The sequence below is a fragment of the Kogia breviceps genome, chromosome 3, assembly GCF_026419965.1.
Source record: "Kogia breviceps isolate mKogBre1 chromosome 3, mKogBre1 haplotype 1, whole genome shotgun sequence".
Classification (NCBI taxonomy): Eukaryota; Metazoa; Chordata; class Mammalia; order Artiodactyla; family Physeteridae; genus Kogia; species Kogia breviceps.
The window spans coordinates 29,033,148-29,060,198 of NC_081312.1; the positions used below are offsets into that span (position 1 = coordinate 29,033,148).

The 27,051-nt window shown below is 38.4% G+C and overlaps 1 protein-coding gene across 13 annotated transcripts in view; it reads left to right on the top strand.

Moving 5' to 3' along the window:
• NUMB (NUMB endocytic adaptor protein) overlaps window positions 1-27,051 on the top strand; it is a 183,321-nt gene that overhangs the window by 77,501 nt on the left and 78,769 nt on the right. For 6 of the 13 annotated variants that reach the window (XM_067028183.1, XM_067028189.1, XM_067028193.1 and 3 more), the window contains exon 3: window positions 10,010-10,094. The exons of the other annotated variants lie outside the window; for them this stretch is intronic. The gene's annotated coding sequence lies outside the window, so the exon portion shown is untranslated. The remainder of the gene's footprint in view (window positions 1-10,009; window positions 10,095-27,051) is intronic. 13 annotated transcript variants of the gene reach the window in all.

A 27,051-nucleotide genomic window follows, 5' to 3' on the forward strand; every position in this document is an offset into this window, starting at 1 on the left:
CTGCCTTATTTCCACAGTCTACAGTCTAGAAGAGTATCTGTCCTATAATTGGTCCCCAATTCATATGATATGTTTTCTGGTTCAAATTACAATGTTTTTTACAAACTGCATTAAAAAATAATTTTAGAATTAAGCAGCACTTAGATGTTTTTGTCTAATATGGGAAGAGGAACTGTTACTCTTTTGAGACATGTTTTTGGATTAAGATATAGAAATGTGGGTTTCTTTTTTAATTGAAATATAGTTGACAAACAGTATTACATTAGCTTCAGGTGTACTACATAGTGATTTGATATTTGCATATGTTATGAAATGATCACGATAAGTCTAGTCCCTATACAAAGTTATTGTAATATATTTTAAAAATTTATTTAATTGATTATTTTTGGCTGTGTCGGGTCTTCGTTGCTACGTGTAGGCTTTCTCTAGTTGAGGCGAGCGGGGGCTACTCTTCGTTGCGGTGCGAGGGCTTCTCATTGTGGTGGGTTCTCTTGTTGTAGAGCATGGACTCTAGGCATGCAGGCTTCAGTAGTTGTGGCACATGGGCTCAGTGGTTGTGGCTTGTGGGTTCTAGAGTGCAGGCTCAGTAGTTGTGGCACACGGGCTTAGTTGCTCTGCTGCATGTGGGATATTCCTGGACCAGCGATTGAACCCATGTCCTCTGCATTGGCAGGCAGATTCTTAACCACTGTGCCACCTGGGAAGTCCTGTAATATTATTGACCATATGCCTTATGCTGTATGTTATATCCCTGCAGCTTGTATATTTTCTAACTGGAGGTTTGTACTTCTTCATCCCTTTCACCTGTTTCTCTACATCCACCCAAAATGTGGGTTTCTTGATAGTTCAGGTAGGTGAGTTGATAACTATGTAAAATGCTATACACAAAGGGCAAACATATATGGTTCCATGCCTACTTGATCCTGGAGAGAAGTCTTTTGGGCCTATTGTAAGTATCCTCATTGGGTCTGGTCTTTTTTTCTTTTTTTTTAACAGACTTTATTTTTATTTATTTATTTATATATTTAATTTTATTTTTTTTGTGGTACGCGGGCCTCTCACTGTTGTGGCCTCTCCCGTTGCGGAGCACAGGCTCCGGACGCGCAGGCTCAGCTGCCATGGCTCACGGGTCCAGCCGCTCCGCGGCATGTGGGATCTTCCCGGACAGGGGCACGAACCCGTGTCCCTTGCATCGGCAGGCGGATTCTCAACCACTGCGCCACCAGGGAAGCCCCAACAGACTTTATTTTTAAGAGCAGTTGTAGACTCACAGCAAAATAGAGCAGAAAGTACAGGGAGTTCATATATTCCCTCTGCCCTCACATATAAATAACCTCCCCAACTAGTAACATTTGGCCCTGGAGTGGTGCCTTTGTTACAGTCAGTGAACCTAAATTACATATCATTATTACCTCAAGTCTGTAGTTAACATTAGGGTTCACTCTTGGTTTTGTACATTCTATGGGTTTTGGCAAATATATAACATATCCAACATTAGAGTATCATATAGAATAGTTTCATTGTCCTGACATTTTCTGTGTTCTGCCTCTTTATCCCTGAAAACCCTCTAGTCCCTGGCAACCATTGACAATCTTTTTAGTATCTCCATATTTTTGCCTTTTCCAGAATGTCATAGAGTCGGACTCATACAGTATGTTTAGATTGGCTTCTTTCACTTTGTAATATGCACTTAAGGTTTCCCCATGTCTTTTCATGGCTTGATAACTCATTTCTTTTTAGTGCTGAATATTATTCCATTCTTTAGATGTATCACAGTTACTGTTTATCCATTCATCTATTAAAGGATATCTTGGGCTTCCCTGGTGGCGCAGTGGTTGAGAATCTGCCTGCTGATGCAGGGGACACGGGTTCGTGCCCCTGTCCAGGAAGATCCCACATGCCACGGAGCGGCTGGGCCCGTGAGCCATGGCCACTGAGCCTGCGCGTCCAGAGCCTGTGCTCCGCAACGGGAGAGGCCACAACAGTGAGAGGCCTGCGTACCACAAAAATGAATGAATGAATGAATGACATCTTGGTTGTTTCCAAGTTTTGGCAGTTATGAAGTAAGCTTTTATAAACAACCATGTGCAGGTTTTTGTGTGGAGTTTTCAGCTCCTTTGGGTAAATACCTGAGAGGAGGGGATTGCTGGATTGTAAGGTAACAGTACGTTTAGTTTTGTAAGAAGCTGCCAAACTCTTCCAAAGTGGCTGTACCATTTTGCATTCCCAGTAACAATGAATGAAAGTAACTGTTGTTCCACATCCTTGCCAGAATTTGGTGTTGTCAGTGTTCTGGATTTTAGTCATTCCATTAGGTGTGTAGTGGTATTTCATTGTCATTTTAATTTGCAGTTCCCCAATGGCATATGATTTTGAACATCTTTTCATGAGCTTGTCATCTGTATATCTTCCTTTTTGTTTAGAAATTTATTTTATTTATTTATTTATTTATTTATTTATTGGCTGTGTTGGGTCTTTGTTGTGGTGTGTGGGCTTCTCATTGTGGTGGCTTCTCTTGTTGCTGAGCATGGGCTCTAGGCGCGAGGGCTGCAGTAGTTGTGGTGCGTGGACTCAGTAGTTGTGGCTCGCGGGCTCTACAGCGCAGGCTCAGTAGTTGTGCACGGGCTTAGTTGCTCCGTGGCATGTGGGATTTTCCCAGACCAGGGCTCAAACCCGTGTCCCCTGCATTAGCAGGTGGGTTCTTAACCACTGCGCCACCAGGTAAGTTCTGTATATCTTCTTTGTTGAGATATCTGTTCAAGTCTTTTGCCCATTTAAAAAATTGAATTGTTAGTTTTAAGAGTTCTTTGTATATATTTTTTTAAATATTTATTATTTTGGCTGCAAAGGGTCTTAGTTGCAGCATGCTGGATCTTCGTTGCAGCATGCAGGATCTTTAGTTGGAGCATGTGGGCTCTTAGTTGCAGCATGCAGTCTTCTTAGTTGTGGCATGCAAGCTCTTAGTTGTGGCATGCATGTGGGATCTAGTTCCCCAACCAGGGATCGAACCCAGGCCCCCTGCATTGGGAGTGTGGAGTCTTACCCACTGGACCACCAGGGAAGCCCCTCTTTGTATATTTTGGATAACAGTCCCTTGTCAGATGTGTGTTTTGGAAATATTTTTTCCCATTCTGTGGATTGTATTCTCTTCTCTTGACAGTGTCTTATGCAGAGCAGAAGTTTTTAATTTTAATGAAGTCTCGCTCATCAGTTATTTCTTTCACAGATCATGCCTTTGGTTTATTTTTAAAGTGATTATCATACCCAAGGTTATCTAGATTTTTTTTTTCTATGTTATCTTCTCAAGTTTTATAGTTTAGCAGTTTACATCTCGGTTTCCGATACATTTTGAATTAATTTTTGTGAAGGGTGTAAAGTCTGTGTCTAAATTTTTTTTGCATGTAGCTGTCCAGTTGTTCCACTATCATTTATTAAAAAGACTATCTTTTCTCCATTATAGTGCCTTTGCTCTTTTGTCAAAGATCAGTTAACAATGTTTATGTGGGTCCATTTGGGGCTTTAAATTTTAGAATGAGTTTGTTGATGTCTGCAAAACAACTTGTTGGGATTTTGATCAGAACTGTATTGAATCTATAGATCAAGTAGGGAAGAATTGATACCTCAACAATATTGAGTCTTTCTATCCATGAACATGGATTATCTCTCCATTTATTTAGTTTATCTTTGACTTTGTTCATCAGAATTTTATAGTTTTCAAGATCTTGTACATATTTTGTTAGATTTGCCATAAATTATACCTAACTATTTAATTTTTTAGGTTCTAATGTAAATGTATAATTTTTAATTTCAAATTTCACTTTTTCATTGCTGGTATATTATAAGAAAGTGTTTGACTTTTGTATATTAACCTTGTATCCTGCAACCTTGCTATAGTTAATTGCTTATTAGTTCCAGGAGATTTTTTGCTGACTCTTTTGGATTTTCTATATAGATGGTCATATCATCTGTGAACAAAGACAGTTTTACTTTGTCCTTCCTATTCTGTAAACCTTTTATCTCCTTCTCTTGTCTTATTCTTAAGTAGCATTTCCTAGTTAATCATGTTAACTAGGAGTTATATGATTTTACAAAGGAGTGGTAAGAGGAGACATCTTTGCCTTGTTCCTTTTTTTTTGTTTTAAAATATTTATTCATTTGGCTGCCCTGGGTCTTCAGTTGCAGCATGCAGGCACATGGGATCTTCACTTGCGGCATGCTGAATCTTTAGTTGTGGCATGTGGATTTTTAGTTGCGGCATGTGGAATCTTTTAGTGATGGCATGCAGGATCTTTTAGTTGTGGCATGCAGGGATTGAACCTGGGCCCCCTGAATTGAGAGCATGAAGTCTTAACTGCTGGACCACCAGGGAAGTCCCTTTGCCTTGTTCTTGATCTTTTCAGGAAGGCTTCTAGTTTCTCATGATTAAGTAAAATGTTAGCTGTAGGTTTTTGTAGATGTTCTTTATTAAGTTGAGGAAATTCCTCTCTACTCCTAGCTTGCTGAGAATTTTTATCATGAATGAGTGTTGGATTTTGTCAAATGCCTTTTCTATATCTCTTGATATGATCATGTGACTTTTCTTTTCAACCTGTTAATGTGATGGATTGCATTAAATGATTTTCAAATGTTGAATCAGCTGTGCATACCTGAGAATAATCCCACTAGGTTGTGGTGTATAATTCTTATTATACATTGTTGGATTTGATTTGCTACTATTCCTGGTCACATTTTTATTCATAGTTTCATTGGACCCTTTCATGGCATGGTGATCAAGTATTCAGTTGAAGCTTTGAAAAATAGCATATATATGGGATGACAGCATTGAAGTCAGATTTTTTTCCCCCTCCATAGGCTGAATTGGTTAAATCTAGCAAGATAGAATTTAGAACACATTATGTAAAGATTTTTTGAGAATCAGTTTAATATGTGCAGTTAATGGCACAAACTTAACTGCCTGCCTGTTTTTTAATTCCAGCTCTATAACTTAGAAGCTTTGTAGCCTTGAGCAGGTTGTATTTCTCAGTTTCTTCATCTATAAAAGGGATGTACTAATGGTACTTATCACGTAGGGTTGTTTTGAAGTATAAAAGAAGTAATATACATAAGTCATTTAAAACAATACCTGGGACATGGTAAGGGCTGATTAACTGTTACCTGTGGTTATTATAAAGTTCTGCACTTAGGTTCAAACAAACTCAGTTTTTTAGGATTTGAGTGGTATGGGTCTAGCACAACTGAGAAAGATTAGTTAGCTAGCTTAGTCTTTTGTTGATTGTGAATGTAGGGGAGTGATAGTGTCATTTGGTTAGGATTAAAGGTCTAAAAGAGTAGTTAACAGCCCTGATATTGCCTCTATCGATTTCCCACTAAAATCGTTTGAAGAAAAAAAGAAATTTAATATTTTGAGTTTGAGATTGGTGGAAAGCCCTTTGCCAGAATCTAGGAGAGTTATGTAATTACTTACAAAGTAGAGGATCTGGATTGAGAAAAACCAACCTAAATATTTCTAGATTTTGGCTAAGATTCAGTGAAAGAAGGAAGGAAAATGTTTTATGACTTTTTTCTCATGGTCTGTCCCTGGGCCTGTAGACATAAGGTTAGTACCAACTGAAAAATTGGATTGCTTTTCTTCTCTCCTAATGACTTTCAAACTAAAAAAAATTATTCATATAAAAGGAAGCATTCTTTTTTCAGTGAGACCTAAACTGGACATGCTATATAATATTGCAAACTATCTTGTTGAATTTTTTCTATAACTTTCATCTTTTAACTAACTATACAGTTTACTTAGGTTTATAGTTTATCCCTCCCACAACTAGAATTATAAGTCCCATGAAGGCTTTTTTCACTGAAGCACCTACAACAGTGCCTGGGACAACATAGACACTCAGTGAATGTTTGCTGAATGAATTGTATGAACAAAATCTCAGACTGAAGCTCGATATATTATATCAGTAAAAGCAATAACAGCTTGAATTCAAGTCAGGGCAGGGACCTGGAGTTCTACCCACTGGGTCCTGCCCTCTTCTACCCTGTGGCATCTCTCTAAGTAGCATAGTTTGAAAACTGTTTTACAAGTAATATCTGTTGCTGGAGTAGGGTTTGCCCATTTCATTTTATCCTTCTTTCTATATCTAGAAACAATAATTCCCAGAAAACAGCTGGGCCTCAGTGGGATGATGGTAGATACATGTGATTGGCTACAGAAAGGCTAATTTCTTGTGGGAAATATACTTTCCAAACTATGAAGTTTATTACAATCACAGGCTGAGAGAGAACCCCTGGTATCATTGCATGTGATATCAGTGCAGAATATCAGAGAACATTGTCATGCTAATGTTCTAGATACTAAACAAAACAAAACAAAAAATCAGCAAAGAAAATCAATAAAGTTGGGATAAAACCCTAAAATATAAACAGAATCAAATAAACCTGGGTTTCAAATTAATAACATAATTTAAATAACATAGTATAAACAAATTAATAACATAAACACAAATTAATAAACCTATGTTTCAAACTAATAACATAAATAACATGTTTTTATATTAAAAAATAAAAGAAAATAAAGTTGGGATAAAACCCTAAAATATAAACGGAAACGAATAAACCTGTGTTTCAAATTAATAACATAGACACATTGAAGGGAGAAAGTAAGCCAAATAACTTTTGAGCATCCTGTACTTTGAAATTCAAGATAAAAAGAGCTGTAAACAAATAACAAACCCTAATTTGTAGGCTGTTTTTTGTAATGGTGTGAATTGGTAATTTTGAAACTATTTTCTATCTAATTTAGGACTCAACAAATGAATGAGTGTATTGAGGAAAATGGGAGCCAGGTTTTTCATTGTTGGAGAAGGGAGTTTTAGATGTAAGGAAGAAAAGACTCCAATGAACCCTGTGTTGCTGGATGTGAATCAGAGGTTATGAACTCATGGTTTTTAACATTTATTTATATAAAGACAGAGAAACATACATGTATGCATGTATACAGTTATGTATCTCTCTTAGAAACATATGTGTGTATTTGTATGTATACATATATATGTGTATGCATATGCGTAGATGTGTGTATTTGTGTATATTCCAGCTTTGTTTGCTAAGAGGCCTAGAAGCAGTTACAGTGAACACATATGCTCCCATATGCTGGTTTCAAAACCATTCGCCACCTAAAGAAAACCACAGCTCCTTGGAGAAATGGCTGATCCCCGGAGGAACTGGATCAGGAAAAGTACAAGAGGAGGCTGAAACATATTATTGTTTCAGAAAGTAAGGATATAGTCAAAGAATGGTGGGGACAGTCAGAAGGAACAGGAACCAGTTTGGAGAAGCATCCATTGGCCAAATGAATAATGATAGTTATAGATTATAACCCATTGAAAAAATGAGAACCACATAAATATCAGTAAGTGAATGAATAAATTACTAAGTTGGGGAGAAGGGAAAGTAACTCATTAAAATGGCTAATAGGCGTAGAACTGTTGGAATTAGAAAATGACCATTTTGGAACAATTAAAATAGTACTTTGCACAAGAATCTTCTGCAGGTACCAAAACTATGGGGTAAAAGTTTGATGAGGAATATATTTACATAGTCTCAAGACAGTTCCTAACAAAATATTTACTTATTACAAAGAGAAAAACAATAACTTCACAGTGGAGGAACTTGGCAGATACTCCTTAACCAAGTGATCAAAGTTAGCATCACTGGTAATAGAACCCACTAGCCTCTTGCAGCTTCTGATATGATGCAGTGAGAAGCACCCACCATGACTTTGTGACATTCCTACAAAAATGCATAGCCTGAATTTAAACATGAGAGACCATCAGACAAACCTAAATTGAGGAACATTCTACAAAATAAATGGTCTGTGTTCTTTAAAAATATCAGTCTTAAAAGACATAGACTAAGGAACTGTTCCAGATGGTAGGATTCTAAAGAGACATTACCACTAAATGCAGTACATGATCCTGAATTGAATTCTGGGGAGATCAGAGGACATTTTTAAATGGACATTTAAAAGGACATTTAATGGCTTTATAGGACATTTTTAAGGCAGTTAATGACTTTTGAATATGGGCTGTAATTATATAGTAGAAATTTTAACATTGACACAATACTGATTTGGTTAGCTATACTGTAGTTATCTAAGTGAAAGTCTGTGTTCTAGGTAACTACATGAAAATATTGAGAGCTGAAATGCTATAGTGTCTGCAACTCACTCTCACGTGGTTCAGAAAAAAATGTGTGAGGAAGAAAGAGACTGACAAAGCAAATGGGGTAAAATGTAAATAGTGATATTTGCAGATTTTCTTTAAGTTACATAAAAAATTTAGGTAAAAAATTTACCTAAAAATTCCTAAATTAAAATATTTGAGTTGTGATTGAACCGACTTGACCTTATCAGGGATTTGTAGAACTCATGAAAAGGACAAAAAAATTATTCTCATCATTTAGAGAAACTAGAGTAGTGAAGGAAATGCTGATCAGGTAGAAAAACTCCAAATTGTTAAGATACAGAGTCAAAGGACCTGATTTTTTTTGTTTGTATTTCCGTTCTGGCGTAGTAACCTCGAGCACCTCATGTCCTATGTTAATTTCTTTAAACTTTTATAAAATAGGTAGTTTAAGGATTTCCTGAACATTTCCTATATAACTAGTAAGTTTTTTTTAAAAAGGTGCTTTGTAAAAATTAGATGGCCTTTGTTCCAGACAGATAATTTTACAAATTTATTAAGAAAATTTGAAGGCCATTTTTGCAATTATTTGTTAAAAGGGGATATTTGGGAGGATGGAAGTTCTTTCCTTATTAAATCTTTGAGCTACAATGAACACACTCATTTTAATACTTATTTTTATGTAATACGTCATTTTAATAATTAATATAATTCATATTTTAGACTAGTAACTTCACAAAAACCTTGATGATAGTATTTTTTTAAAAATATATTTATTTATTTATTTTTGGCTGCATTTGTCTTCGTTGCACGTGAGCTTCTCACTGTGGTGGCTTCTCTTGTGGTTGAGCATGGGCTCTAGGCGTGCAGGCTTCAGTAGTTGTGGCACACAGGCTTAGTTGCTCTGTGATATGTGGGATCTTCCTGGACTAGGGATCGAACCCGTGTCCCCTGCATTGGCAGGCGGATTCTTAACCACTGCGACACCAGGGAAGCCCTGATGATAGTGTTGATGAACTGTTTAACAAAATTATCCTATGGGATTTTTGTATAATATAATTCTTACTATTTTAACTTTTTAAAAATGATCATTGTATTGTATTGCTAAAATCACCCCCATCAAAGAAACACCTAACCTTATCACAGATGGACGTATTATTGGTAAATGCAGGTATTGATAGAAATCTCATTATTCATTGTAAAATTATTTTACTGAGGTTCTAAAGACAGTAGTGACAGTTTCACTTGTTTTGACTAGTGTAAAATGCCAGGTGTAAAGGGACACAATCACTCTTTGGTGGTAACGATAGTTGTACCCTACTTTGATGACGTTTATTTCTTTTTGTTTTTCTCTTAAAAAAATTTCTTCCTACCAGTGCCAGGAATCACTCCTTCTTGACACCGCTCTTCCTGTTTTGGGCCCCTTGAATTCTGCTAGTCTTAGAAACTGTATGCGTGGAACGGGATTCGTGGGAGTCGTTGTCAACAAACAACGTCTTATCTATTTGTGTCTTTCTCTATGTATATATGGTATTTTATATTTCAAAGATTCAGTAATTTACCTCTAGGCATTTGACTTTTATCCAGGGGAATTATTTATTATGAATTAGAGGGTATTATGGTTCTGTTTGTATGTGAGTCTTACAGTTGCTGTGGTGACTTGGAGTGTTCATCTTTGTTATTTATAACAAAGCCGTGATTTCTGGGGGAAATTGTGAACCTCCTCTTTTTATTTTGTATATCTGTTGTTTTGTTTGGATTTAAATGTAATGTAGCAATAATTATGTCACTAACAACAATTTTGTGAGATGTTTATTATTCTCATTTTACAGATGAGGAAACTGAGGCTTGGTGAAGTTACGAAACTTGTCCAAAGTCACACAGCTTGTAAAGGGCACAGTCAAGATTCAGAGCCAGGTCTGTCCAACTTCAAAACTCTTAATCATGGCCATGAAACTTTGAAATAGCTGTGAAGTATCAACCTGTGATAAGTTGTATTGATATTAATATTGCTTAACTGTCGTTTAACTCTTATTGATAATTTTTTTAATGGTGAGTTTTTTCATCCATAGTAATTTTGTGTATCTTTTAAATATTGTGAAAAGAAATATAATATAGTAATTGAGGGTCTGGGCTCTGGAGACAGCTACCTGGGTATGAATCACTAAGCGTCTCCACTTACTTGTGTGACGTTGGGAAAGTTACTTAACTTTTCTGTACCTCAGTTTTCCTATCTGTAAAATGGTGATAGTAATATTATCCACCTGATGAGGGTTATTGTGAAGATTAAATGATTTACTGTATACAAAGCACTTATAACGGTGCCTGCCACACACTAAGCATTCAATAAATGTTAACTATTAGTATTATCATCGCCTAGCAACCAGTAAAACAGATGATCATTATTTTTAATACTCTATTAGGAAATTTGGATAAAGCAAAGTTTAAGCAGCTCATGAAATCTACGTAAACCAAAATTAAAATTGAAACAGTTAGACCTAAAGAAAATTATTCATTTGATCAAGTTTAGATCTATTATAAAAGCAGACTGGGCAACTGCTTATTGGTCTCACATGTACAAAGGGTATTGTATGTGTAAGCACCACACATAGGTCCACTAGAGGTACGCTTTGAGCTCAATATGATCATTGTATGATGAGTGTGTTTTGTCTGTTTTCCTCTTGTAAGAGGAATTTGTATTCAAAATAAATGTTTACATTTTTAGGTGACTTTTCAGGAGATGGTGTTTTGGCAGTGTTCACTGATAATTATCAAGATTGAATACGTGTTATGTAAAATGTTGGCAACATTTCATCACTTGCAGGAGTGGTTATTAGAACTTACACTGTGGTGATTGTGCACACTGAATGACCTTTGAATCAGTGGGACCACAGTGCATTCAACTAGAACTCAGCCATGTACCGATCATATGCTCTTCACTCATACTTGTTCCTTGCAGCTGTCAGAATTCTGAAGTGTGATATCAACTCTTGCTACAATTAGTTAAAAAGTATATATAATTAGTGCCTAATAAGTTTATACCAATTGCAAAAATATCCATCAAAGTGAGTAATCTAAGTCAAGTTACATAAAAATTCAAAAGCTGTTATTAAAAATGGGACTTGCTTGTATATGAGCCCAAGATTCCAGAAGCTTTAATCTACACATGCATTTACTTTATTCTATGATATTGAGCCTTCCTTTCCTTGAACATAGTATATCTTTCTAGCTATTTAGATATTTAAAAATATCTTTCAGTAAAGTTTCTTTTTCTCTGTAAAGGTCTCTCAAATCTTCTCTTAAATTTAATTATTAGATACTTTATTTGTTGTTACTATTGTAAATAGTATGTTTTTCCTCTTTTTTTCCATTTTCTGTTTGCTGATATAAGCTTTTTTGGTATATAGATCTATGTTTAGTACCTAGTTACTAAAGTATGATAATTGTAATTGTGTCTTCCTTTCCAATGTGTACACTGTTTCTTTTTCTTGTCTTACTATGCTAGTTAGGACTTTGGCTACAGTATTCAATATAATTTGTAACAGTGGGCATTTGTTTTTATTTTGTTTTGAATTTTTTTTTAAAGATTAATTTTTTATTATTTATTTATTTATTTTTGGCTGTGTCGGGTCTTAGTTGTAGCATACAGGCTCTTTGTTGTGGTGCGCGGGCTTCTCTCTAGTTGTGGCATGCGAGTTTTCTCTTCTCTAGTTGTGGTGCGCGGGCTTCTCTCTAGTTGTGGCATGCGAGTTCTCTCTTCTCTAGTTGTGGTGCGCAGGCTCCAGGGCACGTGGCCTCTTTAGTTGTGGTGCACAGGTTCCAGAGTGCATGGGCTCTGTAGTTGGCAGCATGCGGGCTCTAGTTGCAGCACGTGGGCTTAGTTGCCACGCGGCATGTGGGATCTTAGTTCCCTGACCAGGAATCGAACCAGCGTCCCCTGCATTGTAAGGCAGATTCTTTGCCACTGGACCACCAGGGAAGTCCCAACAGTGGGCATTCTTTTTTTTTTTTTTTTTTTTATTTATTTTTTTTTTTATTTATTTATTTTTTTTTTGCGGTACGCGGGCCTCTCACTGTTGTGGCCTCTCCCGTTGCGGAGCACAGGCTCCGGACGCGCAGGCCCAGCGGCCATGGCTCACGGGCTTAGTTGCTCCGCGGCATGTGGGATCTTCCCGGACCGGGGCACGAACCCGTGTCTCCTGCATCGGCAGGCGGATTCTCAACCACTGCGCCACCAGGGAAGCCCAGTGGGCATTCTTATATTGCACTTAGTTTTTAAAAGGAAGTGCTCCTTATGTTTTACCATTAAGAATAATCTTTGCTATAGATTTTTGATAGATACTCTGTAGGTTAAAGGCATTTCTGTTGCTATTTGGCTAAGATTTTGTATGTGTGTGAAGAATGAGTATTGAATTTTATCAGATGCTTTTCCTACATTTGTGAGATGGTCATGTGGTTGTCCTCATTCTGTTAATATGATGAATGACATTTATCAAGTTTCTAATGTTGACTCACCCTTGCATTGCTGGGATGAACCCAACTTAATCATGATGGTCTTTTAAAAAAATATGTAGTTGAGGGACTTGCCTGGTGGTCCAGTGGTTGAGACTTCACATTTCCACTGCAGGGGGCTCAGGTTCGATCCCTGGTCAGGGAACTAAGATCCCACATGCCATATGGAGTGGCCAAAAAAAAAAAGTGTAGTTGAATTTAACTTATTAATATTTCATTTAGAATTGTTGAATGTATGTTCACAGATGAAATTGGTCCATAATTTTTATTTCTTATAGTATTGCCCTTATTTGATTTGGTATCTAGATTATGCCAACCTTAAAGAATGAGGTGGGAACTAACCCCCCCATCCCCACCTCCCAGAAGGATTTGTATAAGACTTGAATGATAGGGCTTCCCTGGTGGCGTAGTGGTTAAGAATCCACCTGCCAATGCAGGGGACACAGGTTTGGGCCCCGGTCTGGGAAGATCCCACATGCCACGGAGCAACTAAGCCCGTGCACCACAACTACTGAGCCTGTGCTCTAGAGCCCACGAGCCACAACTACTGAAGCCTGCATGCCTAGAGCCCATGCTCTGCAACGAGAAGCCACTGCAATGAGAAGCCGGCGAACCGCAGCAAAGAGTAGCCCCTGCTTCCCGCAACTGGAGAAAAGCCCGCCCGCAACAATGAAAACCCAATGCAGCCAAAAATAAAAGAAATAAAAGAAAAAAAGAAAAGACTGGAATGATCTATTTTTTGAAAGTTTGGTTGAATTTCTGTTTGACTCTCTGGGCTTAGTGTTTTGGGAGGAGAGGTGTGAGCTTAGTGTTTTGGGGGGAGAGGTGTGAGCTTAGTATTTTAGGGGGGAGATAACGTATTTGGTTTTCTAAATGGTTTTATCTAGGATTTCTGTTTCTAATTAAGCCAGCTTTTAGAAAGTTTTTCTCTTTTTTTTTTTAGGAATCCATCCATTTTGTCTGTGTTTTTAAAGTATTTGGCTTAAAGTTGTTTAAAGCATTCCTTTTGTTATCTTTTAAATTTCTGTTGTGTAAGTATTTATCTCTGTCTTTTTTATTCCTCATATTTTTTGTGCCTTCCTTTTTTTCCTTCATCAGTCTTGCTAGAGATTTTATGTATTTTCTTAGCCTCATCAGAAAAACAGTGCTTGACTTTGATTTTGTCTATTGTATGTTTCCAGTTTCATTAATTTCTGAACTTTCTCCTTTCTTCATTTTTAAGGGAAATGCAGAATCTAACATAAGGACAGTGGGGTGTCTCCAAGTTTCCAAGGACAGGCTTTCATTAGGGATTAAGAACAGCTAGAACCAGGGTTTACAGTGGTACTAGGACCTTACTTTTTTCTCTTTTCTTTGAGTCTGTTTCTTTCTGTCTTGCTATCAACTGGCTTTTCTACTCTTCAGTCTACATGGCAGAAAATGGTGAAAATGAGTCTCTGAAATTTGATGTCAGTTCCAGCTTGGTGTGCTCTTGATTCCTCTAGAGATTTCAGATTTTTCCATCTGCATACTGTCTTTCAGAAAATTTTCTCTTTAGAATTCTCTTTAATGAGATTTTCTATAGTAAACTCAGTTATTTTGTCTGAAAGTCTTTATCACTCTCATTCTTGATAGATGTTTCTTTAGGTATAAGATCCTAGGGTGGTAGTTATTTTCGCAGTCATTGGAAGAAATATTTCCACTGTCTTCTGGTTTCCACTGTTGCTATTGATAAATCAGCTGCCAAATAGTTCTTCATTTAAGCGAATTTTTTTTTACCTCTGACTGCTTTTGAGCTCTGTGGTTTTTGATTTTCTGAAGTTTCATGTGTTGTTCCTAGGTATCAATTTCTTTTATTTATCCTATGTGAGATTTTGACTGTGAACTGCTTAGTTTCCTTGGGAAAAATATTTGTGGGTGTTCTTTGAGGCCAAGAAGGAAATGCATTGCTTCAAGAGGATTTACCTCTGTTTTTTTTTTTTTCCCAGATGCCTCAGATATTACAGTTTGGTGACTAGATTCATCCTTTGAGGTTCTGGACCACCCAAAGGAAGTGAATTTGGGTTGCAGTTATGTGTGTGGGCTTGCTTGTCTTCACAGTCTCCTAGGAATCCTTGTTCTCTTTTGCCACAGGAAGACAAATTTCCTTATGTCGTTTGGGGATCCCATGTGGCAGTGAGTGGACTAGGTTTACTTCTGGTTCACTTGTTTCCTGAGGATGAAACTTTTGGCGGTTGTGTGTGTGTGTGTGTGTGTGTGTGTGTGTGTCCCAGCTTTATGACGAAAGGGTCTTCTGTTAGATTTTCTATGTTGGGTGGGTCTTGAACTTTGACTTCCGTTCTTTGCCTGGAGATCATCAAATCTGAAGCTCAACATTGTGAGTTAGGCAGATGTCTATAGGACAAAGACAGTTTTATTAAGCCACTTATCTCTTTCTTATAGATTTTGGTCTGGTTATTCCTTTACCATCTTTTGAGCTCCTCAATGCTTTTAACATTTTTTGAAATAAAATTCTATCCATCACTTTTAGTTGTTTTCAGTGAGAGAAGTGGGTGAATAATCTAGCCTAATATGTTACTGGAGGTGGTCTTTTATTCTAATTTCCTTGGGTTTTCTTTATTCTTTTTCTGATTCCTTCAGATAGATGTTTAGCTCACCAGTTATTAGCCTTATTTTCTAATATAAGCATTCAGAGCTATGCATTTATAAGTGGCTCATGAGGTTTGAAATGGAGTATTTTCATTATTATTAACTACACATTTTTAAGATTTTTAGTTTGCTGTTGTGAGTTTCAGTTACGCTTGTCTCCTTAAGCCATGACCCAGGACCCACAAGTCAATTGGAATTTTGAAGTACGTGGATTTTAAAAGACTTATCCTGAGACTTCCCTGGCTGCCCAGTGGTTAAGACTTCACCTTCCAATGCAGGGGGAGAGGGTTCGATCCCTGGTCAGGGAGCTGGGATCCCACATGCCTCGTGGCCGAAAAACCAAAACATAAAACAGAAGCAATGTTGTAACAAATTCAATAAAGACTTTTAAAAGATGGTCCACATCAAAAAAATCTTAAAAAAAAAAAAAAGATTTATCTTTTTGTTATATTTAACTCACCTTTAAAAAGAAACAGGATTTTCAATTTGTATTACAAAGCAGGACTCAACTATGCTGTATACACGAGACACACAGGTGATATAGACAAATAAAAGGGATAGGTGATGATACACAAGGCAGATGGAAACACTAAGAAAGGAAGAGTTGCTCTGTGACCATTCCTTTCAGTGGCTTTTTGTCCCCTTCCTGATAGCAAACTTTAGTAAATAATATTCTGTATCATTGAGATGTTTTGAGGAAGTCTCAAAAAGATTGATTTTGTGTTAACCATAGAATAGTCATTTTCTTTTTCTTTCTTTTCCTCCTCCCCATTCTTTTCCTTCTCTTCTCCCTTCTCCTCTTCCTTTTTCTTTACACTTGAACATATCTGAACTGGGATGTATCTCTTATACTGAGATGCATCTTACTATTGATGATATTTCACAATTAATGAACAATTATTAATTAACAACTTTGGCAGCATTTTTTCTTTTGGAACATAAAATAATGATATGTCTTGCAACTGATGGTATCTTAGCTTTGATGAAATATACATTTTTACATATATACCATGACTTTTTATCCTACCCCATTCTCTACTTGAAATGTGCCATTTTTTTGTCTCTCCCATCCTATACTTATATCATTCAAGATCTTAATGGAGGAAATAATCCTTATTTTCTCATCCTGACTCCTCTTCTTTCAGCACTTAGCACAATACTTTGTTGGACATAGGGTTGTATTAACAACTAAGGGAAGTGTGTAGGTATAATGAATCATAGCACAGACTGTGACACATTTATATTAGTGACCAGTTTTTTAGCTTCTTGGTGAGAGATTAATACCTGCATTAGTTAAGATTATTTTGATTATAAAGAACAGAGTGTTTCCTACATTAAGCAAGTTAGAGAATTTATTAGATGCATGTTTAGTCATCTCATGATGTTCAAGAAAGAGTTTAACCAATGAACCAAAAAAAGTACGTAAAGGGAATTCCCTGGTTGTCCAGTGGTTAGGACTCTGCACTTCTACTGCAGGGGGCACAGGTTCGGTCCCTGGTTGGGGAACTAAGATCCCACATGCCGTGTGGGATGGCCCCAAAAAACAAAACAAACCAAAAAAACCAGTAATTAAAAAATATAAAGCACTGTGAAGGAAATGAAAAGAATAATAACAGTAAAGAATTACAGGGGAGGAAGGAGCTTCAAGATGGCAGAAGAGTAAGATGTGGAGATCATCTTCCTCCCAACACATACATCAGAAATACATCTACATGTGGAACAACTCCAACAAAACACCTACTGAATGCTGGCAGAAGACCTCAGACCTCCTAAAAGACAAGAAACTCCCCATGTACCTGGGTAGGGCAAAAGAAAAAAAAAAAAAAACGAGACAAAATAATAGGGACGGGACCTGCACCAGTGGGAGGGAGCTGTGAAGGAGGAAAGGTTTCCAACACTAGGAAGCCCCTACGTGGGCAGAGACTGTGGGTGGTGGAGGGGGGAAGCTTCAGGGCCACAGAAGAGAGTGCAGCAACAGGGGTGTGGAAGACAAAGTGGAGAGATTCCTGTGCAGAGGATCCGTGCCCACCAGCACTCAGCAGCCCAAGAGGCTTGTCTGCTCACCTACCGGGGCAGGAGGGGGCTGGGAGCTGAGGCTTGGCCTTCGGAGGTCAGACCCCAGGGAGAGGGTGGATGTGTGAACACAGCCTGAAGGGGCTAGTGCGCCACAGCTAGCTGGGAGGGAGTCCCAGAAAAAGTCTGGAGCTGCCGAAGAGGCAAGAGACTTTTTCTTGCCTCTTTGTTTCCTGGTGCGTGAGGAGGGGGAATTAAGAGCACTGCTTAAAGGAGCTCCAGAGATGGGCGCGAGCCACGGCTATCAGCGCGGACCCCAGAGACAGGCATGAGACGCTAAGGATGCTGCTGCAGCCACCAAGAAGCCTGTGTGCAAGCATAGGTCACTATCCACACTTCCCCTCCTGGGACCCTGTGCAGCCCGCCCCTGCCAGGGTCCCGTGATACAGGGACAACTTCCCCAGGAGAACACACGGCGCACCTCAGGCTGGTGTAATGTCAACGCTGGGCTCTGCCACCGTAGGCTCACCCCGCACTCCATACTACTCCCTCTGCCTGGCCTGAGTGAGCCAGAGCTCCCTAATCAGCTGCTTCTTTAACCCCGTCCTGTCTGAGTGAAGAACAGATGCCCTCAGGCGACCTACACGCAGAGGCGGGTCCAAATCCAAAGCTGAACCCCAGGAGCTGAGCGAACAAAGAAGAGAAAGGGAAATTTCTCCCAGCAGCCTCAGGAGCAGCAGATTAAATCTCCACAACTTGATGTATCCTGCATCTGTGGAATACCTGAATAGACAACGAATAATCCCAAATTGAGGAGGTGGACTTTGGGAGCAATGATATATATATTTTATTCCTTTTTTCTCTTTTTGGGAGTGTGTATGTGTACACTTCTGTGTGTGATTTAGTCTGTATAGCTTTGCTTTTGCCATTTGTCCTAGGGTTCTCTCTGTCTGTTTTTTTTTTTTTTTTAGTATAGTTTTTAGCACTTGTTATCATTGGTGGATTTGTTTTTTGGTTTGGTTGCTCTCTTCTTTCTTTTTTTATTATTACTCAAAAAAATTTTTTAATTAATTTTTATTTTAATAACTTTATTTTACTTTATTTTATCTTCTTCTTTCTTTCTTTCTTTCTTTTATTTTCTCCCTTTTATTCCGAACTGTGTGGATGACAGGCTCTTGGTGCCCCAGCCAGGCGTCAGGGCTGGGCCGCTGAGGTGGGAGAGCCAAGTTCAGGACACTGGTCCACCAGAGACCTCCCAACTCCACACAATATCAAACGGCGAAAATCTTGCAGGGATCTCCATCTCAACACCAAGACCCAGCTCCACTCAACGACTAGCAAACTACAGTGCTAGACATCCTATGCCAAACAACTACCAAGACAGGAATACAACCCCATCCATTAGCAGAGAGGCTGCCTAAAATCATAATAAGGCCACAGACACCCCAAAACAAACCACCAGACGTGGACCTTCCCACCAGAAAGACAAGATCCAGCCTTATCCACCAGAACACAGGCACTAGTCGCCTCCACCAGGAAGCCTACACAACTCACTGAACCAACCTTAGCCACTGGGGGCAGACACCAAAAACAATGGGAACTACAAACCTGCAGCCTGCAAAAAGGAGACCCCAAACACAGTAAGTTAAGGAAAATGAGAAGACAGAGACACACACAGCAGATGAAGGAGCAAGGCAAAGACCCACCAGACCTAACGAATGAAGAGGAAATAGGCAGTCTACCTGAAAAAGAATTCAGAATAATGTTAGTAAAGATGATCCAAAATCTCAGAAACAGAATGGAGAAAATACAAGAAACGTTTAAAAAGGACCTAGAAGAACTAAGGAACAAACAAACCATCAGGAACAACACAATAAATGAAATTAAAAATTCTCTAGAAGGGATCAACAGCAGAATAACTGAGACAGAAGAACGGATAAGTGACCTGGAAGATAAAATAGTAGAAATAACTACTGAAGAGCAGAATAAAGAAAAAAGAATGAAAAGAACTGAGGACAGTCTCAGACACCTCTGGGACAACATTAAATGCACCAACATGCGAATTATAGGGGTCCCAGAAGAAGAAAAAAAGAAAGGGACTGCGAAAATATTTGAAGAGACTATAGTCAAAAACTTCCCTAATATGGGAAAGGAAATAGTTAATCAAGTCCAGGAAGCACTGAGAGGCCCATACAGGATAAATCCAAGGAGAAACACGCCAAGACCCATATTAATCAAACTATCAAAAATTAAATACAAAGAAAAAGTATTAAAAGCAGCAAGGGAAAAACAACAAATAACACACAAGGGAATCCCCATAAGGTTAACAGCTGATCTTTCAGCAGAAACTCTGCAAGCCAGAAGGGAGTGGCAGGACATATTTAAAGTGATGAAAGGGAAGAACCTACAACCAAGATTACTCTATCCAGCAAGGATCTCATTCAGATTTGACGAGGAAATTAAAACATTTACAGACAAGCAAAAGCTAAGAGAATTCAGCACCACCAAACCAGCTTTACAACAAATGCTAAAGGAACTTCTCTAGGCAGGAAACACAAGAGAAGAAAAAGACCTACAATAACAAACCCAAAACAATTAAGCAAATGCTAATAGGAACATACATATCGATAATTACCTTAAATGTAAATGGATTAAATGCTCCAACCAAAAGACACAGACTGGCTGAGTGGATACAAAAGCAAGACCTGTATTTATGCTGTCTACAAGAGACCCACCTCAGACCTAGGGACACATACAGACTGAAAGTGAGGGGATGGAAAAAGATATTCCATGCAAATGGAAATGAAAAGAAAGCTGGAGTAGCAATTCTCATATCAGACAAAATAGATGTTAAAACAAAGACTATTACAAGACACAAAGAAGGACACTACATAATGATCAAGGGATCAATCCAAGAAGAAGGTATAACAATTGTAAATATTTATGCACCCAAGATAGGAGCACCTCAATACATAAGGCAAATACGAACAGCCATAAAAAGGGAAATCGACAGTAACACAATCATAGTAGGGGACTTTAACACCTCACTTTCACTAATGGACAGATCATCCAAAATGAAAATAAACAAGGAAACACAAGCTTTAAATGATAGATTAAACAAGATGGACTTAATTGATATTTACAGGACATTCCATCCAAAAACAACAGAATACGCATTCTTCTCAAGTGCTCATGGAACATTCTCTAGGATAGGTCATATCTTGGGTCATAAATCAAGCCTTGGTAAATTTAAGAAAACTGAAATCGTATCAAGTATCTTTTGCGACCACAACGCTATGAGACTAGATATCAACTACAGGAAAAAAATCTGTAAAAATATACAGACACATGGAGGCTCCACAATACACTACTTAATAACCAAGAGATCACTGAAGAAATCAAAGAGGAAATAAAAAGATACCTAGAAACAAATGACAAAGAAAACATGACGACCCCAAACCTATGGGATGCAGCAAAAGCAGTTCTAAGAGGGAGGTTTACAGCAATACAATCCTACCTTAAGAAAGAAGAAACATCTCAAATAAACAACCTAACCTCACACCTAAAGCAATTAGAGAAAGAAGAACAAAAAAACCCCAAAGTTAGCAGAAGGAAAGAAATCATAACCATCATATCAGAAATAAATGAAAAAGAAATGAAGGAAACGATAGCAAAGATCAATAAAACTAAAAGCTGGTTCTTTGAGAAGATAAACAAAATTGGTAAACTATTGGCCAGACTCATCATGAAGAAGAGGGAAAGGATTCAAATCAATAAAATTAGAAATGAAGAAGGAGAAATTACAGCGGACACTGCAGAAATACAGAGCATCCTAAGAGACTACTACAAGCAACTCTATGCCAATAAAATGGGCAACCTGGAAGAAATGGACGAATTCTTAGAAATGCACAACCTTCTGAGACTGAACCAGGAAGAAATAGAAAATATGAACAGACCAATCACAAGCACTGAAATTGAAACTGTGATTATAAATCTTCCGACAAACAGAAGCCCACCAGATGGCTTCACAGGCGAATTCTATCAAACATTTAGACAAGGGCTTCCCTGGTGGCGCAGTGGTTGGGAATCCGCCTGTGGATGCAGGGGACACGGGTTCGTGCCCCGGTCCAGGAGGATCCTGCGTGCCGCAGAGCGGCTGGGCCCATGAGCCATGGCTGCTGAGCCTGTGCGTCTGGAGCTTGTGCTCCGCAACGGGAGAGGCCACAACAGTGAGAGACCTGCATACCACAAAAAAAAAAAAAATTTAGAGAAGAGCTAACACTTATCCTTCTCAAACTCTTCCAAAATATAGCAGAGGGAGGAACACTCCCAAACTCATTCTATGAGGCCACCATCACCCTGATACCAAAACCAGACAAAGACGTCATAGAGAAAGAAAACTACAGGACAATATCACTGATGACTATAGATGCAAAATTCCTGAACAAAGTACTTGCAAACAGAATCCAACAGCACATTAAAAGGATCATACACTATGAGCAAGTGGGGTTTATCCCAGGAATGCAAGCATTCTTCAGTGTACACAAATCAATCAATGTGATACACCATATTAACAAATTGAAGGAGAAAAACCATATGATCATCTCAATAGATGCAGAGACAGCTTTTCACAAAATTGAACACCCAATTACGATAAACACCCTCCAGAAAGTAGGCATAGAGGGAACTTACCTCAACATAATAAAGGCCATATTTGACAAACCCACAGCCATCATCATCCTCAATGGTGAAAAGCTGAAACCATTTCCACTAAGATCAGGAACAAGACAAGGTTGCCTACTCTCACCACTCTTATTCAACATAGTTTTGGAAGTTTTAGCCATAGCAATCAGAGAAGAAAAAGAAATACAAGGAATACAAATTGGAAAAGAAGTAAAGCTGTCACTGTTTGGAGATGACATGATACTATACATAAAGAATCCTAAAGATGCTACCAGAAAACTACTAGAGCTAATCAATGCATTTGGTAAAGTAGCAAGACACAAAACTAATGCACAGAAACCTCTTGCATTCCTATACACTAATGATGAAAAATCTGAAAGTGAAATTAAGAAAACACTCCCATTTACCACTGCAACAAAAAGAATAAAATACCTAGGAATAAACCTACCTAAAGAGACAAAAGGCCTGTATGCAGAAAATTATAAGACACTGATGAAAGAAATTAAAGACAATACAAATAGATGGATCGATATACCATGTTCATGGATTGGAAAAATCAATATTGTGAAAATGACTATACTACCCAAAACAATCTACAGATTCAATGCAATCCCTATCAGACTACCAATAGCATTTTTCACAGAACTGAAACAGAAAATTTCACAATTTGTATGGAAACACAAAAGACCCCCAAAGAGCCAAAGCAATCTTGAGAAAGAAAAATGGAGCTGGAGGAATCAGGCTCCCTGACTTCAGAGTATACTTCAAAGCTACAGTACTTGAGACAGTATGGTACTGGCACAAAAACAGAAATGTAGCTCAACGGAACAGGATAGAAAGCCCAGAGATTAACCCACACACATATGGTCACCTTATCTTTCATAAAGGAGGCAAGAATATACAGTGGAGATAAGACAGCCTCTTCAATAAGTGGTGCCGGGAAAACTGGACAGCTACATGTAAAAGAATGAAATTAGAACACTCCCTAACACCATACCCAAAAATAAACTCAAAATGGATTAAAGACCTTAATGTAAGTCCAGACACTATCAAACTCTTAGAGGAAAACATAGGCAGAACACTCTATGACATAAATCACAGCAAGATCCTTTTTGACCTACCTCCTAGAGAAATGGAAATAAAAATAAACAAATGAGACCTAATGAAACTTAAAAGCTTTTGCACAGCAAAGGAAACCATAAACAAGACGAAAAGACAACCCTCAGAATGGGAGAAAATATTTGCAGATGAAGCTACTGAGAAAGGATTAATCTGCACAATTTACAAGTAGCTCATGCAGCTCAATATCAAAAAACAAACAACGCAATCCAAAAATGGGCAGAAGACCTAAGTAGACATTTCTCCGAAGAGATATACAGTTTGCCAACACACACACGAAAGAATGCTCAACATCGTTCATCATTAGAGAAATGCAAATCAAAACTACAATGAGATATCATCTCACACCAGTCAGAATGGCCATCATCAAAAAAATCTACAAACAATAAATGCTGGAGAGGGTGTGGAGAAAAGGGCACCCTCTTGCACTGTTGGCGGGAATGTAAATGGATACAGCCACTATGGAGAAGAGTATGGAGGTTCCATAAAAAACTACAAATAGAACTACCATACGACCCAGCAATCCCACTACTGGGCATATACCCTGAGAAAACCATAATTCAAAAGGCTCATATACCACAATGTTCACTGCAGCTTTATTTACAATAGCCAGGACATGGAAGCAACCTCAGTGTCCATGGACACATGAATGGATAAAAATGATGTCGCACATATATACAATGGAATATTACTCAGCCATAAAAAGAAACAAAATTGAGTTATTTGTAGTGAGGTGGATGGACCCTAGTGTCTGTCATACAGAGTGAAGTAAGTCAGAAAGAGAAAAATAAATACCATATGCTAACACATATATATGGAATCTAAAAAAACAAAAGAATGGTCATGAAGAACCTAGGGGCAAGATGGGAATAAAGACTCAGACCTACTTGAGGATGGACTTGAGGATACAGGTAGGGGGAAGGGTAAGCTGTGACAAAGTGGGAGAGTGGCATGGACATATATACACTACCAAATGTAAAATCGATAGCTAGTGGCAAGCAGCCGCATAACACAGGGAGATCAGATCGGTGCTTTGTGACCACCTAGATGGGTGGGATAGGGAGGGTGAGAGGGAGGGAGACACAAGAAGGAAGAGATATGGGGACATATGTATATGTATAAGTGATTCACTTTGTTATAAAGCAGAAACTAACACACCATTGTAAAGCAATTATACTCCAATAAAGATGTTTTTAAAAAAAAGAATTATAGGGGATTGTATGTAGAAAGAGAGGAAAAGAAGGCCTCATCAATGAGGTGACATTTAGGTTGAGACTTGAAGTATGAGTGGAAGACAGAAGGTTTTTTTGTTCTTTTAATATTTATTTATTTATCTGTGCCAGGTCTTAGTTGGTGGCATGCGGATCTAGTTCCCTCACCCCAGGAATCGAACCCGGGCCCCCTGAGTTGGGAGCACAGAGTCTTAACCCCTGGACCACCAGGGAGGTCCCAAAGACAGAAGTTCTTGAAGGTTCTGAGAGAAAAGCATTTTAGACAGATGGAAACAGTAGGCCCAAAGTGGGAAAGAGCTTGCAGTTAACTGAAAGAATACTAGTTAGTTGAGCAGAGTGTCACCTCGAGGTAGGAGAGCAGGCAGGGGCTATACCTTAATACGCTAACATCTGCTTCTCATTAGTGAGGTGCTGGCCACTGTTCCAAGCACTTCTTCTTTTTTTTTTTTTTTTTTGTGGTACGCGGGCCTCTCACTGTTGTGGCCTCTCCCATTGCGGAGCACAGGCTCCGGACGCGCAGGCTCAACAGCCGTGGCTCATGAGCCCAGCCGCTCCGCGGCATGTGGGATCTTCCCAGACCGGGGCACGAACCCGTGTCCCCTGCATCGGCAGGCGGATTCTCAACCACTGCGCCACCAGGGAAGCCCCCAAGCACTTCTTGAACTGTGTGAATTATTATGCCATACTGACTCTCTGAATGCTGAGAGTTTGGATTTAATTTGAAGATGCATTGGGAAGCCATGGAACTCAGTGCCATGATCCATTTTTAAAGATTACGCCTGCTACCTTGTACATAGTTGATCAGAAGGGGACAGCAGAGGAAGTAGAAATGAATACTAGTTGATGGTGGTTCAAGTAGGATATGAAGTAATCTTGGACCATGGTTCTGATGGTAGAGGTGAAGAGCAGTGGACAGATTTAAGATATATTTACAAGTCTTTTGTTGATGGCTTGGACGAAGGGAGAGGGTTGTGAGGGAAGGGAAGGAGTCAGATTGGAGAGGGTTAAAGAATTGAAGAGATGATATGTGTAGATAATTTGTGAAGTTATTTGTCAGTAAAGGAGAGCAGAGCTGTTTTCAACCTTCTTATGTCTATCATTTTTCCAGTGGCATTTCTGTCTTTTTAAAAAATTCTTGGAACCAAATATATTTTTATTCTAGTCTGCCTCTCCAGATTGCAGCACCTTTTTCTTATCCCACACTTGACAGATGCTTAGAGGAGGAGCGTCAGTTGAAAAGTAGGCTAGCATTCTCAGCATTTATGCCCTTTTTCATCAAGATGTTCCTTGCTAAATCAGTCCTTGCTGTATCAGAGCAAAACAATTTTGTTCTATAAGTAAAGGTTTAATTCTTGAAGGAACAGCATCTTAGGAAGTCAGTCTCTGTATATGTGTGTTGTGGGATTAGGGGTGATGGTCATATGTATTTTTATCTCTTAAATCTCAACATGCCTTAAAAGATAAAGGTAAGAATAGCTGAACAGCAAAATCAGTTCACCAATTGTTTTCTCAGTTGAAAGGCAAGTGATCAACTAAAAGATAAAACTGGCTGTGTAACTGAAAGAAAAACTCTCAGAAGAGATAGCTTTCTTTTTTAAATGTTTCTTAAATATATATAGGTTCAGCTTTTGAAACCAATTTTGACTGCAATTTTATTTTTATTTTTAAATTTATCTATCTATCTATTTTGGCTGCTCCAGGTCTTAGTGGCAGCATGCGGGATCTTCGCTGCGGCATGCGAACTGTTAGTTGTGGCATTTATGCGGGATCTAGTTCCCTGACCAGAGATTGAACCCGGGCCCTTTGCATTGGGAGTGCAGAGTCTTATCCACTGGACCACCAGGGAAGTCCCTGACTGCAGTTTTAAGTAGACAGGGTCTTTCCTCATTTTATGAAGCTCTAGTTTTCCACTATTTTTAAGGAGTGAGTAAAGAAGCATGTATCAAAACAAAAGGGAGAATTTTGTGGACAATATGAAAATTAGTAAAGCAGAAATCTGAAAATAAAGTCAGATTATAGATAAGGATCATGGAATACTGTTTAAATCAGTGGTTCTTAAATTTTTGGTAGTTACAGAATCCTTTGAGATACCAAAGAAAGTTGAAGAATCTGACCCCAGAAAGTGCACAGATACATGTGCATTCAGATTTGTACAAAATCTTAGGGCATTGCTAAATCTGAAGAGCCTATGCAGATGCCCTGGTTGAGAACACGTGGTCTGAATGGTAATCAGGGCTGAGGAGTAGAATGTGCCTAGAGAGCTTCAACATTCATACTGTGACAGTAATCTCTTCTCAAATACCAATCTTAAGGGCAGCCCAGACTCAATTTGTTGTTTTGTTGTTGTTTTTAAACCTTTGGTCTGACAGCTGATAAAATAATTTTTAGTTTTAGCTATTGAAAATTAAAGTAATCTGTTCTTAATTTTTTTTTCTTTGAAAATGCCATAGATGGCAGGGTTTTCTGAAATAAGGCAATACAGTATTCAGGATACCCTAACATATGAAACCCATTAATTAAAAAAAGTCAAGGTGAAATGCAAATTTCAAATTTACTGACACCTAGGATTATACATGAACTGAATGAATGTTTCCTTTGAGAAGCAGATTCAAAACACAAACGAACCAACCCTTTGTTCTCTCTACTTTTCCATGAATCTGTTTGTAACATAACTTTCTCACAAAACT